The sequence below is a fragment of the Helianthus annuus genome, chromosome 12 (genome assembly GCF_002127325.2).
Source record: "Helianthus annuus cultivar XRQ/B chromosome 12, HanXRQr2.0-SUNRISE, whole genome shotgun sequence".
Lineage (NCBI taxonomy): Eukaryota > Viridiplantae > Streptophyta > Magnoliopsida > Asterales > Asteraceae > Helianthus > Helianthus annuus.
In genome coordinates, this window is record NC_035444.2 from 50,091,998 (window position 1) to 50,104,492 (window position 12,495).

Sequence of the window (12,495 nt, forward strand, 5' to 3'; positions counted from 1 at the left end):
AGATCATTTATTTCTAGTGAGCTTGCACGTTTCCCTTTATTCACGATAGAAAGAATGTATACACCTCTCGAAGTAGAAATTGCCGATTGTAAGAGTTACCTTTTGCACGAAATATGTAGAGGTTGTAGAATCACTATAGATGATGAAGATTTTGATATTGATTTGATTCCCATGGTTTTAGGAGAATTTAAAGTAGTAGTGGGTATGGATTGGTTATCCCGTTATCACGCGGAAATTTTAAGCGAAAACAAAATTATTCATGTGGCATCCCCTAAAGGGAAACGGGTAACCATTCATGGGGAAAGGGAAGAAGGGGCAAAATTTTGTACTATCTTAGAAGCAATTAAGTACGTGAAGAATGGAAGTAAAGCATTTTTAGCCTATGTTGTCGATACCAAATTAGGAGCTTTAAAAATTGAAGATACTAAGATAGTGAATGAATATCCGGATGTATTTCTGGACGAATTGCCGGGACTTCCACCCGAGCGGGAAGTCGAGTTTCGTATCGAATTAGAACCAAATGCCAAACCGGTAGCCAAAGCCCCTTACCGGTTGGCACCCGCGGAAGTACGGGAATTAATGGTCCAATTACAAGAACTTCTCGACAAGGGTTTCATACGCCCTAGCGTGTCCCCATGGGGAGCGCCCGTTTTGTTCGTTAAAAAGAAGGATGGGTCGATGAGAATGTGCATCGACTATCGTGAACTTAACAAACTCACGGTAAAGAACCGATACCCACTTCCGAGAATAGATGATCTCTTTGATTAACTACAAGGGGCAAGTTGGTTCTCAAAAATCGACTTGCGATCGGGCTACCATCAAGTACGAGTAAGGGAAGAGGATGTACCTAAGACTGCGTTCAGAACTCGCTACGGACATTACGAATTCCTGGTAATGTCATTCGGGTTAACTAACGCTCCGGCCGCTTTCATGGATTTAATGAATAGGGTATGCCGAAATATGTTAGATCAGTTCGTTATAGTGTTTATTGACGACATTTTAGTATACTCTCGTAGCGAGTCTGAACATGCAAGTCATTTACGTCAGGTACTTGAGACGCTTCGAAAGGAAAGATTATATGCTAAGTTTTCTAAGTGTGCGTTTTGGCTTAGGGAAGTGCAGTTTTTAGGACACGTAATTAACGAAAAGGGGATTTTGGTGGATCCCTCTAAGGTGGAAGCCGTGATGAAATGGGTACCCCCGAAAAATGTTAGTGAAGTAAGAAGTTTCCTAGGTCTAGCCGGCTATTATCGGAGGTTTATTCAAGACTTCTCCAAAATAGCCCTTCCTTTAACTAAACTAACAAAGAAAGAAGAAAGGTTCAAATGGAATGATGAACAACAGAAGGATTTTCGAATGTTAAAGGAGAAATTGTCAAGTTCTCCTATCTTAACCCTGCCAGAGGGGACTGAAGATCTAGTGATATATGCGGATGCATCTCATCAGGGATTAGGATGTGTCTTGATGCAACGAGGCAAGGTCATCGCCTACGCTTCAAGACAACTAAAACAGCATGAAATTAACTATCCTACCCATGATTTGGAACTGGCGGCGGTTGTTTTTGCCTTAAAAATCTGGAGGCATTATCTCTATGGAGCAAAGTGTACAATTTATTCCGACCACAAAAGCCTTAAGTATTTCTTTGAGCAGAAGGATCTTAATATGAGGCAACGAAGATGGTTGGAATTGATTAAAGATTATGACTGTGACATTCTTTACCATCCAGGTAAAGCTAATGTGGTGGCGGACGCACTAAGCCGGAAAGAATACCCACCGCCTATTCGAGTGAAATCGATGAGAATGATAGTTACCCCAAATCTTCTTGGGACAATACGAGAGGCGCAAGATAAGTCCTTAAATGTTGGTGATCCGAAAAATGAAAGAACAAAAGGGTTTGAAAATAAATTTGAATTAAACGCGAGTGGGTTAAGAACAAGGTTTGGGCGGGTTTGGATACCGCGACACTGTGAAGCGAAGACCTTATTAATGGAAGAAGCGCACAAGTCCCGTTACTCGGTTCATCCGGGAGCCACTAAAATGTACCGGGATTTGAAAGAAAATTTTTGGTGGCCGGGAATGAAACGCGACATTGTTAAGTATGTATCTAAATGCTTGACATGTTCTCAGTAAAGGAGGAACATCAAAAACCTTACGGGAAACTACAACCTTTAGAAATTCCGGTATGGAAATGGGAGAATGTGACTATGGATCTTGTGACCAAACTTCCAAAAACAAAGAAAGGGCATGATGCAATATGGGTCGTTGTCGAAGAAGGTGTAGAATCCCGGTTTGTTGGGGAAATGTTGTATGGAAGAAGGTGTAGAATCCCGGTTTGTTGGGGAGAAGTAGGGCAAAGGGAACTCGCACCGAATGATGTAGTGGCGATAACCAATGAAAAGATCGACGTCGTACGGGCTCGATTAAAAGCAGCGCAAGACCGACAAAAGTCCTATGCGGATAAAAGAAGACGCCCTATTGAGTTCCAAGTGGGGGACCGAGTATTCTTGAAGGTGTCCCCGTGGAAAGGCATAATTCGATTTCGTAAGCGAGGAAAGTTGGGTCCCCGATATATCTGACCGTTCGAGATTCTAGCTCGAGTTGGAAAGGTAGCCTACCGTTTAGAGCTACCCCCATCATTAGAAGGAATCCACAACACTTTTCACGTATCACAATTGCGGAAGTGTTTAACGGATGAAACGGCTTATGTACCCCTTGAAGACATTGAAGTAGACGAGAAGATGAATTATATAGAAAGACCGGTAGCTATAAAGGATTCCAAGATAAAGACCCTTCGTAACAAGGAAATCAAGCAAGTTTTGGTTCAATGGCAACACAGAAAGGGGTCAGATCTTACCTGGGAACCGGAGGATGAGATGAGAAGGTTCTACCCGTTCTTGTTCGGTAAGTAATCAGGTTTCGGGGACGAAACCTAATTTAAGGGGGGTGGATTTGTAACGCCCCCAAAATTTAATTGTAAGCATGCATATTTATAATTCTATGATATGTTCTAATAAGTAAATAGGATTTAAACCTAGTTAGAAAGTAAATTAAAATTTTAGTTAGGAGAAACAAGTTATGGCCATTTAAAAATAAGTATGTAAACACAAGGGGTGGGATATGTAAATAGTGAAAGATAATTTACTAAAACTTAAAAGAAATACACCACCCACACATAGGAAGTGTGGGTGTGTCGCCTGGAACAAGGAGAAAAGAGGGGAAAACCCTCTTATTCAACAAATCAGTGAAATTGGAAGGGAAAATCAAAGTCTGATTGTATGCATGAATACCAATCCTTGATCACCTAAGAATTTCCTACATGAGGTATGTCGAAAATTATGATTTAATGATCATGTATGGAATGGGTTTTTAGTAAAACTTGAAGTTCATATGAAATTAGTATAAGCATGTGTTAGAAATTCCATATGGAACTCGAAATATGCCTGAATTCGACCTAATTGATAGTTAAAGGTAAAAACCCACTTGGAAATTGGATAATAGTGACTTGTAATATGAGGTTATGATGTAGATTAGCATAAATAATTTAACATGATGATGTTCTTGATAAAATGTCACCTTTGAAATCGAATTAGGATGAGGGTTGTATGAGATTCCAATTAAAGTGGGTATTCTTGATGATTTAGACATGAACTAGCCAAGTTATGCAAATGATACTTGTACACTATGCTTAATTAGTAGTATGCACGCCAAGTGTTCATTAAAATGCTTGAATGATGTAATCGGATGATTTTGCAAGATAAATGACTAGAATTGGGAAATTGTTGCTTATAGTAAGAATATGTTAAAAACGGAATGTAGAAAAAGACACGAACTTAAAGTATGTGATTTGAATTGTAGGGATCAAGGAAGAAAGCTCGAGTCGTTCCGGGTCGCAAACAAACAACGACAAAGGTAAGTTCTTGCTTACATAACGTTATTAGCATGTATTGTCGTGGCATACTATTGTTCAATGGTTGAAGTCGTTTACTTGTAACGGGTTATTGCAAGCCGATTATGTAATTTAGGTATGGGCCAAATGAGTTAGAAGAGTAATGTGAAAAAATGGAAGAAACTTCATGTTCGGAAGAAGGTTTACTTGAGGGTCATGTTTGTAATTAACGTTGTATGAATTTTAGTAACTAAATGTCTAACGGTTTGGTTGTATGTAGGTAAAGCGACTTATTAAATGGCGTTACTTGGATCGAACACATTCATGATGCACGCTTCCATGAAGAAACTAGTTTTAGTCAAAACTTTTGTTAAATGCTTTTCTTTTGTTCCAAACGGGTCTTTTGTAAGTTTTATGATCCGAAAGTAGTAGATGTTGAACTTGTAGTTAAAAGACTATGTTAGTAGTTTATGAAATGTTTGGGTTAAAAACTTTTGTAGTCGTTATGTTGTTCGTTACCAAGTTAAATGCAGAATTTTGGTTTGTAAATTATTCGACCCGTTTACTTCTTTGTTAAATGAAAGTTCGTTAGTGTCCTTTTTTAAGTTTTAGACCTTACACTATAAAAGCTATAAAAGCTCACATTCAAAATGCCTCTGGGAATGTTCCCTCCACTGTTCTTTTCATGAACGAACCCTTCTCAGATAATGCCAAAAAGGGGGAGAAGATCAAGTGGAAGAAAAAGGGAATTGACGATGGTATATATGTTGAGCCAGAAAATATTCAAACCAAAACTGCAGTATCAACACACACCACATCACCACACACCACCACAGCTACTGTTCCACCACCATCTGTGTCTACAGCACAAAAACCACCATTACCATCACAAACAGCCAAACCATTATCACCCCCTGCAAAAAAAGCAGAAGACAACAGATGTTACAACATCTGTTGTAATGGCAACAGTGGTTGAAACACCAATTGTTTCAGCTACTGTTAGTCAACCACTGATCACCACTCAAACAACTGCCATCTTAACCCCTGCTCAAAAGCAGAAGACATCTGCTAATACATCAATAGTTGTAATGACAACAGCGGTTGAGACACCAGTTGTTTCAACAGCTGTTAGTCAACCATCCACCACTGCTATCACCTTTCCTATATCACAACCAAAGCTCTTCAGTAGAAAAAGAAAGCCAATCTCTGCCAATGAGGGAATACATGATCCTAACGCTGCAAAATATCCACTGGAACTCGAAGCTATCAAAAATGAGATGAGGCAATTCTACACAGAAGAGGATCCTTCAAAAAGAAGATTCTCCTCACTCATAGGCTACATGGCACCAGAAGATATGGATGACTACCTCAAAATCAAGGCAAAGCAAGCTCAAGTAAAAGCTAAGGTTGATAGTAAAAGTGAAGGTCTAAGCGACGAAGGCATTGCTAAAAGACTGGAGTTCTACTTCACAAAAGTAAAGCAGATAGAAGAATTTGCACAAGAACTAATCAAAGAAAAGGCTGATCAAAAGAAAAAGTTAAGGAAACAATATCTAGCCTACATCATGAAAGAGAAATTCTATCCTGCTAAAGAACAACAGTTTGAAGAATGGCCATTAGTTGCATTAAAGCATGAAGCTGAGAGGATTAACAGAATCAAAGATGATCCTACAAAGAAGAAAAATGCTCCAAACTGGAGCAAATACAAAAAGCTCATTGCTGACCTCACTGTTTAGTACAAAGGAAAGAAAAAGGAGCTGGTGGATGCAAAAATGGATACTCCTGAAGCCATATCAAAGTGGTCCAGGCAGCAGACTGATGAAGCCTATGAAAGGCTAAAGAAAAGAAAGATAACTGTTTCAAGTGCTTCAAAGAAACGTGAACAAATGATGAAGCTTGAACAGCAGATAGAGAACCTCAGAATAATGTACAAATCAGCAGACAATCCAGTTTTTGGTAAACAACTGACTGAAGAAGAGGTCCAAGAAAAGGAAGCAGAGTACTTCAAGGACACCATCATGAAAATGGGTCTAAAAGAAGACAGCTCAACAAAGCTTCAAAACCTTGTTTAGAAGGTATTAAACAAACCTGCATCACCAAACACTGCAACAGACATGCCAGAAATTGAAAGGCAAGAGCTTATTGAACAAGAAACTGCAGAAGACATAGCTGCAGCAAACAAAGTCATTGAATAAGCCTTCAAAAGAATGTCTGAAAGTCTGCAAGTGTTCATAAGGCCATCATCTCCCAACTCATCAAAGAATAAATCTCTCCCAAGAAACCCATTAGGTTTAAAAATACTAAAGTGGATATTTGATCAAAAGACCCACGTATTGACTCTTGTCAGAACCAATGGTGAAGTGAGGTACATATTAAGGAAAGAAGCACTTGGCCTAAGTGTTGAAGATATGCAGGATCTCCTTGAACTTACACTATGTAGGGATGAAGATGATCTAAGTTCCAAGGAATTTGAAGCTGAATTCAAAAGACAAGCTAAGGAACTTTTGGTGAGAAATAAAAATCCAGAATAATGACAGGTTTTGGCATTATCTGTTCCAGGGGGAGATTGTTGGGATTGAACCCTACCAGAGGAACAGATAATGTAAAGCCAAAACCTGATCACAACAGTGGATTCACAATAAGCAGATGTTTACACTAAGCTCTCCCCTTGACAGTGGTTACCTATCTGCTGATACACTCTAAACACTGCTCAGAAGAACAACTGATGAACCAAACACTGATGAAACAACTAAAGACTGCTAAAAGGCAAACACTGAGTTCTATCTACTGCTGTCTCTCAAGTACTGCTGAAGATTCAAGCACTGCTCATTCAAAGACTGATCACCTTTTGAAGAAAGCACTGATGGTCAAGTAATCAGTGCTTAGGCTGCAATAGTGGAACGCGAACAGTGTTAGACTTGGTTTGTATTGTATTATCAATCAGTTGTTAGACATCAGTAGTTTTGTATAGATCAGTGGTTATAGGTTGTTAGGCTGTTAGATGTCACTATCAAGGTGACGTCAGTTGAGGTACATCAGTAGTTTGGTTTGCCTATAAATATGACAGTACTCTGTACTGTTATATTTGATTCGTTTTGTGTGAGTTCTTCTCCTCAATTCAATCCTTTCATCTTGTGCAACCAACCCCGGAGTATCAGGCTGAGGGGGAGTTTAGTCTGTAAGCTTGCATTGTAACCTTTTGCTTTTAATGTAATCTTTCGACTCTATGAAAAAGCAATTGTTTATCAAACTATATTCTCCTTTGATTGCGTTTACAAAGTTTGTTATCCATTTCCGCTGCACTTTTCATTGTTTAATAGTCTCTAAATGTTCATTCTATACAAACAAACACAATCATGACAGCCTCAGATCCTAACAAGATGCCTTTAAATCTGTTGAACAATGTTTCCTTTTTATTTGATCCGCCTGTGGATCTTTTTCAGCCATTTTGTAATACTTGATATTACACTTTATTTGGTTGAAATATATTTATCTTTTGCTTACGCTGTGCATTTAAATTGTGTTGTTTGACTATGACGATATCAACTACGTCACGATACTCCCCACCGGGCCCACCGGTAATACGTGGAAATATCGGGGTGTGACACTATCTAACAAACTCACCTTCTCCTTCTCCTTCGCTTTCACATCCTCCTGCTGACGTGGCACCGCAGCGGTAGCAAACCATCCGATTTCAACCGGCGGCAGCGGCAGAAGAAGAAACAGGCCTCAGCGACGCAAATGAAAGGGGAAAACATGTATACGAGAGGGATGAGTTACGGCAAACACATCAGAAGGATCAAGTAACGAAATCAGTGGCCGCTGAGCCATGATTTGAGAAGCAGAGTCATCGCCGCCGTCTGATTGTGGAGTTCATTGGCGGCGATTGCATAGCCGTTATCGTTGACGATGAGTAATTTGCAAACGGGAGTTTAAGAGAGAGAAGATTCAATCTTTGAAAGCAGATTTGTTTCTAATATATTCACATCAATCATCCAACCCATATCAACCTTTTCCTCTCCCCACCCAACTTTTGATCTCTGTTAGTTTGTTACAATGGCTGCAAGAAAAGTTGTATTCATACTGCTTCTAACTCTCAGTTTTGTAATCTTAATAAGCTCCACTAAATCTAAATCTGTTGTGCCACAACAAGAAGGTAACACATTTATTTTGTTTCAAGAAAGTGGATTTGTGGATTCTTGATTAAGTTTTTCTTCAAATTATATTGAGAAAAATGCAATTTGCGTCCCTGTGGTATATCCTAAACATCAACCTGAGCCCCTAAATTAAATTTTTGGATGTTTGAGCCTCTGACCTTATGAATTCATAACACTTTGAGTCCCTGCCGTCAGTTTGACTGTTTGAGGCAGGGGTAAGACCATCTTTTGACATATATTAATAACACTTTGCGTCCCTATGGTATGAGTGAAATATCAACCTGAGCCCCTAAATTCATTTTTTGCTTTTTTCTTAAGAAATATAATAATTCAAATTAACTCTTTTATTTGAACATTTTTCTCTTTATTTTTAAATAAATGCAATCTAATAATTAACTCTTTTTAAAATAAATGCAATATAATAATTAAATGTATACTATATATATCAAATTATTAAAGCCTAAATTCTCTTTTATTTTTAAATAAATGCAATATAATAATTAAATGTATACTATATATAACAAATTATTAAAGCGTAAACTGTATATTAAATGTAAAGTTTTAATACATACAATACAGAGACAAAACGTCATACCAACTTCGTAGACTTGACGGAACTTACAGACTCGATAACAAAAGACCGTAACATACAATACAGAGACAAAACGTCAAAGATCCATAAGCAATTGTGGATCTTTACTGACGGGTGCACTTCGGAATGTAGCAGATATGAATGAATATAACCTCAGTGTAGGTAATTACGTATCTTCCACTAGGGTTATATTCATTCATATGAATGAATATAACCCAAGTGGTAGATATGAAATTCAAGAGCTCGCTAATTACATATTTGCCACTGGGGTTATATTCATTCATATGTTACAATATAACCCAAGTGGCAGATACGTAATTAGCGAGCTCTGGAATTCTAAGGAAAATCGAAGACCTACACTGGGTTGTATTCAGTCATATCAATCACTTCCTTATGTGCACCGCACCATCTTCTAGGAGGTTGTCAAGTGTTCTCGCCTTCGTAGTTGGTGTTTTGCGTATCTTTACATCCGCAGCCATTTTGTACAATATAAACACATTCAAATGAGGAACACATCAATCCAAAACTAATCTAATATAAACACATTCAAATGAGGAACAATGTATTCACAATCTGATCCAATATAAACACATTGGCTTTAAATAACTACACAAGAATCAACACCAAAACACATTCAAAAACCTCTGTTTTGAATTTAGTACCGTATTCATAACCAAAACACATTCAAACAAAAATCAAACAAAACCACAAGAATCAAACAAGAATTAAACAAAACCACAAGAATCAAAAACCTACACATTCAAATGAGGAACACATCAATCCGAAACTGTTCTTTTTAAACAGTTCTCAAACAACTACACAAGAATCAACACCAAAACACATTTCAAGTATCAATATTGATGTGTTTAAATAACTACACAAGAATCAACACCAAAACACATTCAAAAACCTCTGTTTTGAATTTAGTACCATATTCATAAACAAAACACATTCAAACAAAAATCAAACAAAACCACAAGAATCAAACAAGAATCAAACAAAACCACAAGAATCAAAAACCTCTTTACATCCGCAGCCATTTAGTACCCTCTGTTTTGATACCCGAGACAAAAACCCACAAGAATCAAACAAAACCAAACCTTTGTTTTGATATCCGAGACAAAAACCCACAAGAATCATGTTATCTATGTGATTTAGGTTTGTGATTTTACCGTATAGAAGATAACCCTCTGTTTTGATACCCGAGACAAAAACCCACAAGAATCAAACAAAACCAAACCTTTGTTTTGATATCCGAGACAAAAGCCCACAAGAATCATGTTATCGATGCGATTTAGGTATGTGATTTTACCTTGGATTGTTATCGATGAAGATGATGAAGCTGATAAAGATGATGAAGATGAAGATGAAGATGATGAAGATGAAGATGAAGATGATGAAGATGTATTGTTCGGAAGATGAAGATGATGATGATGATGATAACAGTCGGTGTTGGGAGATGGGAGAGATTTGGTTGAGAAGTGTGATGAAACTGTTCAAATCATGATGAACTGAGATTAAGTATAGAAGATGTTAAGGGTCAAGGGCATAAAGGACTTTTCACAACTGTCAAACGGTCAAACTGACAGAACATTGACGGCAGGGACTCAAACTGTTAAGAATTCATAAAGTCAGGGGCACAAACATCCAAAAATTTAATTTAGGGGCTCAGGTTGATGTTTGGGACATACCACAGGGACACAAATTGCATTTTTCTTAATTATATTATTGTTTCTTAAAGAATCTTGATCTGAAAGTTTGAAATTTTAGAGAGAGAGAAGATGGAGAGATGGGTTTTTAGAGAGAGAAAGGTTCGACCAATTTGGGGATGAAATTAGTGTGCAAATGAGATGGGTTTTTAGAGAGATAAAGGTTTGACAAAGTAGAGAGAGATGGTTATTATATATAAATAATTAATTAATTACTTATATATAAAATTACTGAAATACCATTACCCTTAGTTGAATGATTTAACTAAGTTAAGAGTCGGGGAGCAAAATGGAAAAAAAACATGGTACACTATTGGAGTAAAATTGTTATTTTTAAAGGATTAGGGCAAAACCATTAAAACGACCTAACCACAAGGAGCAAAACGGAAGTCTACTGTAGTTATTATAAGTTTAAAGCCTTTAGACTAAAGGTGAGCATACGCATATGTAACGCCCCCAAAATTTAATTGTAAGCATGCATATTTATAATTCTATGATATGTTCTAATAAGTAAATAGGATGTAAACCTAGTTAGAAAGTCAATTAAAATTTAAGTAAGGAGAAACAAGTTATGGCCATTTAAAAATAAGTATGTAAACATAAGGGGTGGGATACGTAAATAGTGAAAGATAATTTACTAAAACTTAAAAGAAATACACCACCCACACATAGGAAGTGTGGGTGTGTCGCCTGGAACAAGGAGAAAAGAGGGGAAAACCCTCTTATTCAACAAATCAGTGAAATTGGAAGGGAAAATCAAAGTCTGATTGTATGCATGAATACCAATCCTTGATCACCTAAGAATTTCCTACATAAGGTATGTCGAAAATTATGATTTAATGATCATGTATGGAATGGGTTTTTAGTAAAACTTGAAGTTCATATGAAATTAGTATAAGCATGTGTTAGAAATTCCATATGGAACTCGAAATATGCTTGAATTCGACCTAATTGATAGTTAAAGGTAAAAACCCACTTGGAAATTGGATAATAGTGACTTGTAATATGAGGTTATGATGTAGATTAGCATAAATGATGTAACATGATGATGTTCTTGATAAAATGTCACCTTTGAAATCGAATTAGGATGAGGGTTGTATGAGATTCCAATTAAAGTGGGTATTCTTGATGATTTAGACATGAACTAGCCAAGTTATGCAAATGATACTTGTACACTATGCTTAATTAGTAGTATGCACGCCAAGTGTTCGTTAAAATGCTTGAATGATGTAATCGGATGATTTTGCAAGATAAATGACTAGAATTGGGAAATTGTTGCTTATAGTAAGAATATGTTAAAAACGGAATGTAGAGAAAGACACGAACTTAAAGTATGTGATTTGAATTGTAGGGATCAAGGAAGAAAGCTCGAGTCGTTCCGGGTCGCAAACAAACAACGACAAAGGTAAGTTCTTGCTTACATAACGTTATTAGCATGTATTGTCGTGGCATACTATTGTTCAATGGTTGAAGTCGTTTACTTGTAACGGGTTATTGCAAGCCGATTATGTAATTTAGGTATGGGCCAAATGAGTAAGAAGAGTAATGTGAAAAAAATGGAAGAAACTTCATGTTCGGAAGAAGGTTTACTTGAGGGTCATGTTTGTAATTAACGTTGTATGAATTTTAGTAACTAAATGTCTAACGGTTTGGTTGTATGTAGGTAAAGCGACTTATTAAATGGCGTTACTTGGATCGAACACATTCATGATGCACGCTTCCGTGAAGAAACTAGTTTTAGTCAAAACTTTTGTTAAATGCTTTTCTTTTGTTCCAAACGGGTCTTTTGTAAGTTTTATGATCCGAAAGTAGTAGATGTTGAACTTGTAGTTAAAAGACTATGTTAGTAGTTTATGTAATGTTTGGGTTAAAAACTTTTGTAGTCGTTATGTTGTTCGTTACCAAGTTAAATGCAGAATTTTGGTTTATAAATTATTCGACCCGTTTACTTCTTTGTTAAATGAAAGTTCGTTAGTGTCCTTTTTTAAGTTTTAGACCTTACAAGTTGGTATCAGAGCCTAGGTTTGAGAGATTCGAGTAAGTTATGGTGCTCGAACTCAAACCGAAAGCTCTTGCGAAAGTGTGTTCGTTCCAAGCGCCACGCAAGTAAGTAATTTAAGGATTTCATGCTAGTAGACAAAAAATGGGAAT

At 37.1% G+C, this 12,495-nt stretch overlaps 2 long non-coding RNA genes across 2 annotated transcripts; both read left to right on the top strand.

Annotated features, from left to right (window-relative positions):
- Positions 1-3,819: 3,819 nt before the first annotated feature.
- Positions 3,820-4,491, top strand: LOC110896675. The gene is made up of 2 exons (XR_002568078.2): positions 3,820-3,909; positions 4,167-4,491. It is a non-coding gene; the product is annotated as an uncharacterized LOC110896675 (long non-coding RNA).
- Positions 4,492-11,006: 6,515 nt separating this feature from the next.
- LOC110896673 lies at positions 11,007-12,271 on the top strand. Its single transcript, XR_002568077.2, has 3 exons — positions 11,007-11,161; positions 11,696-11,749; positions 12,008-12,271. It is a non-coding gene; the product is annotated as an uncharacterized LOC110896673 (long non-coding RNA).
- The last annotated feature ends 224 nt before the right edge of the window (positions 12,272-12,495 follow it).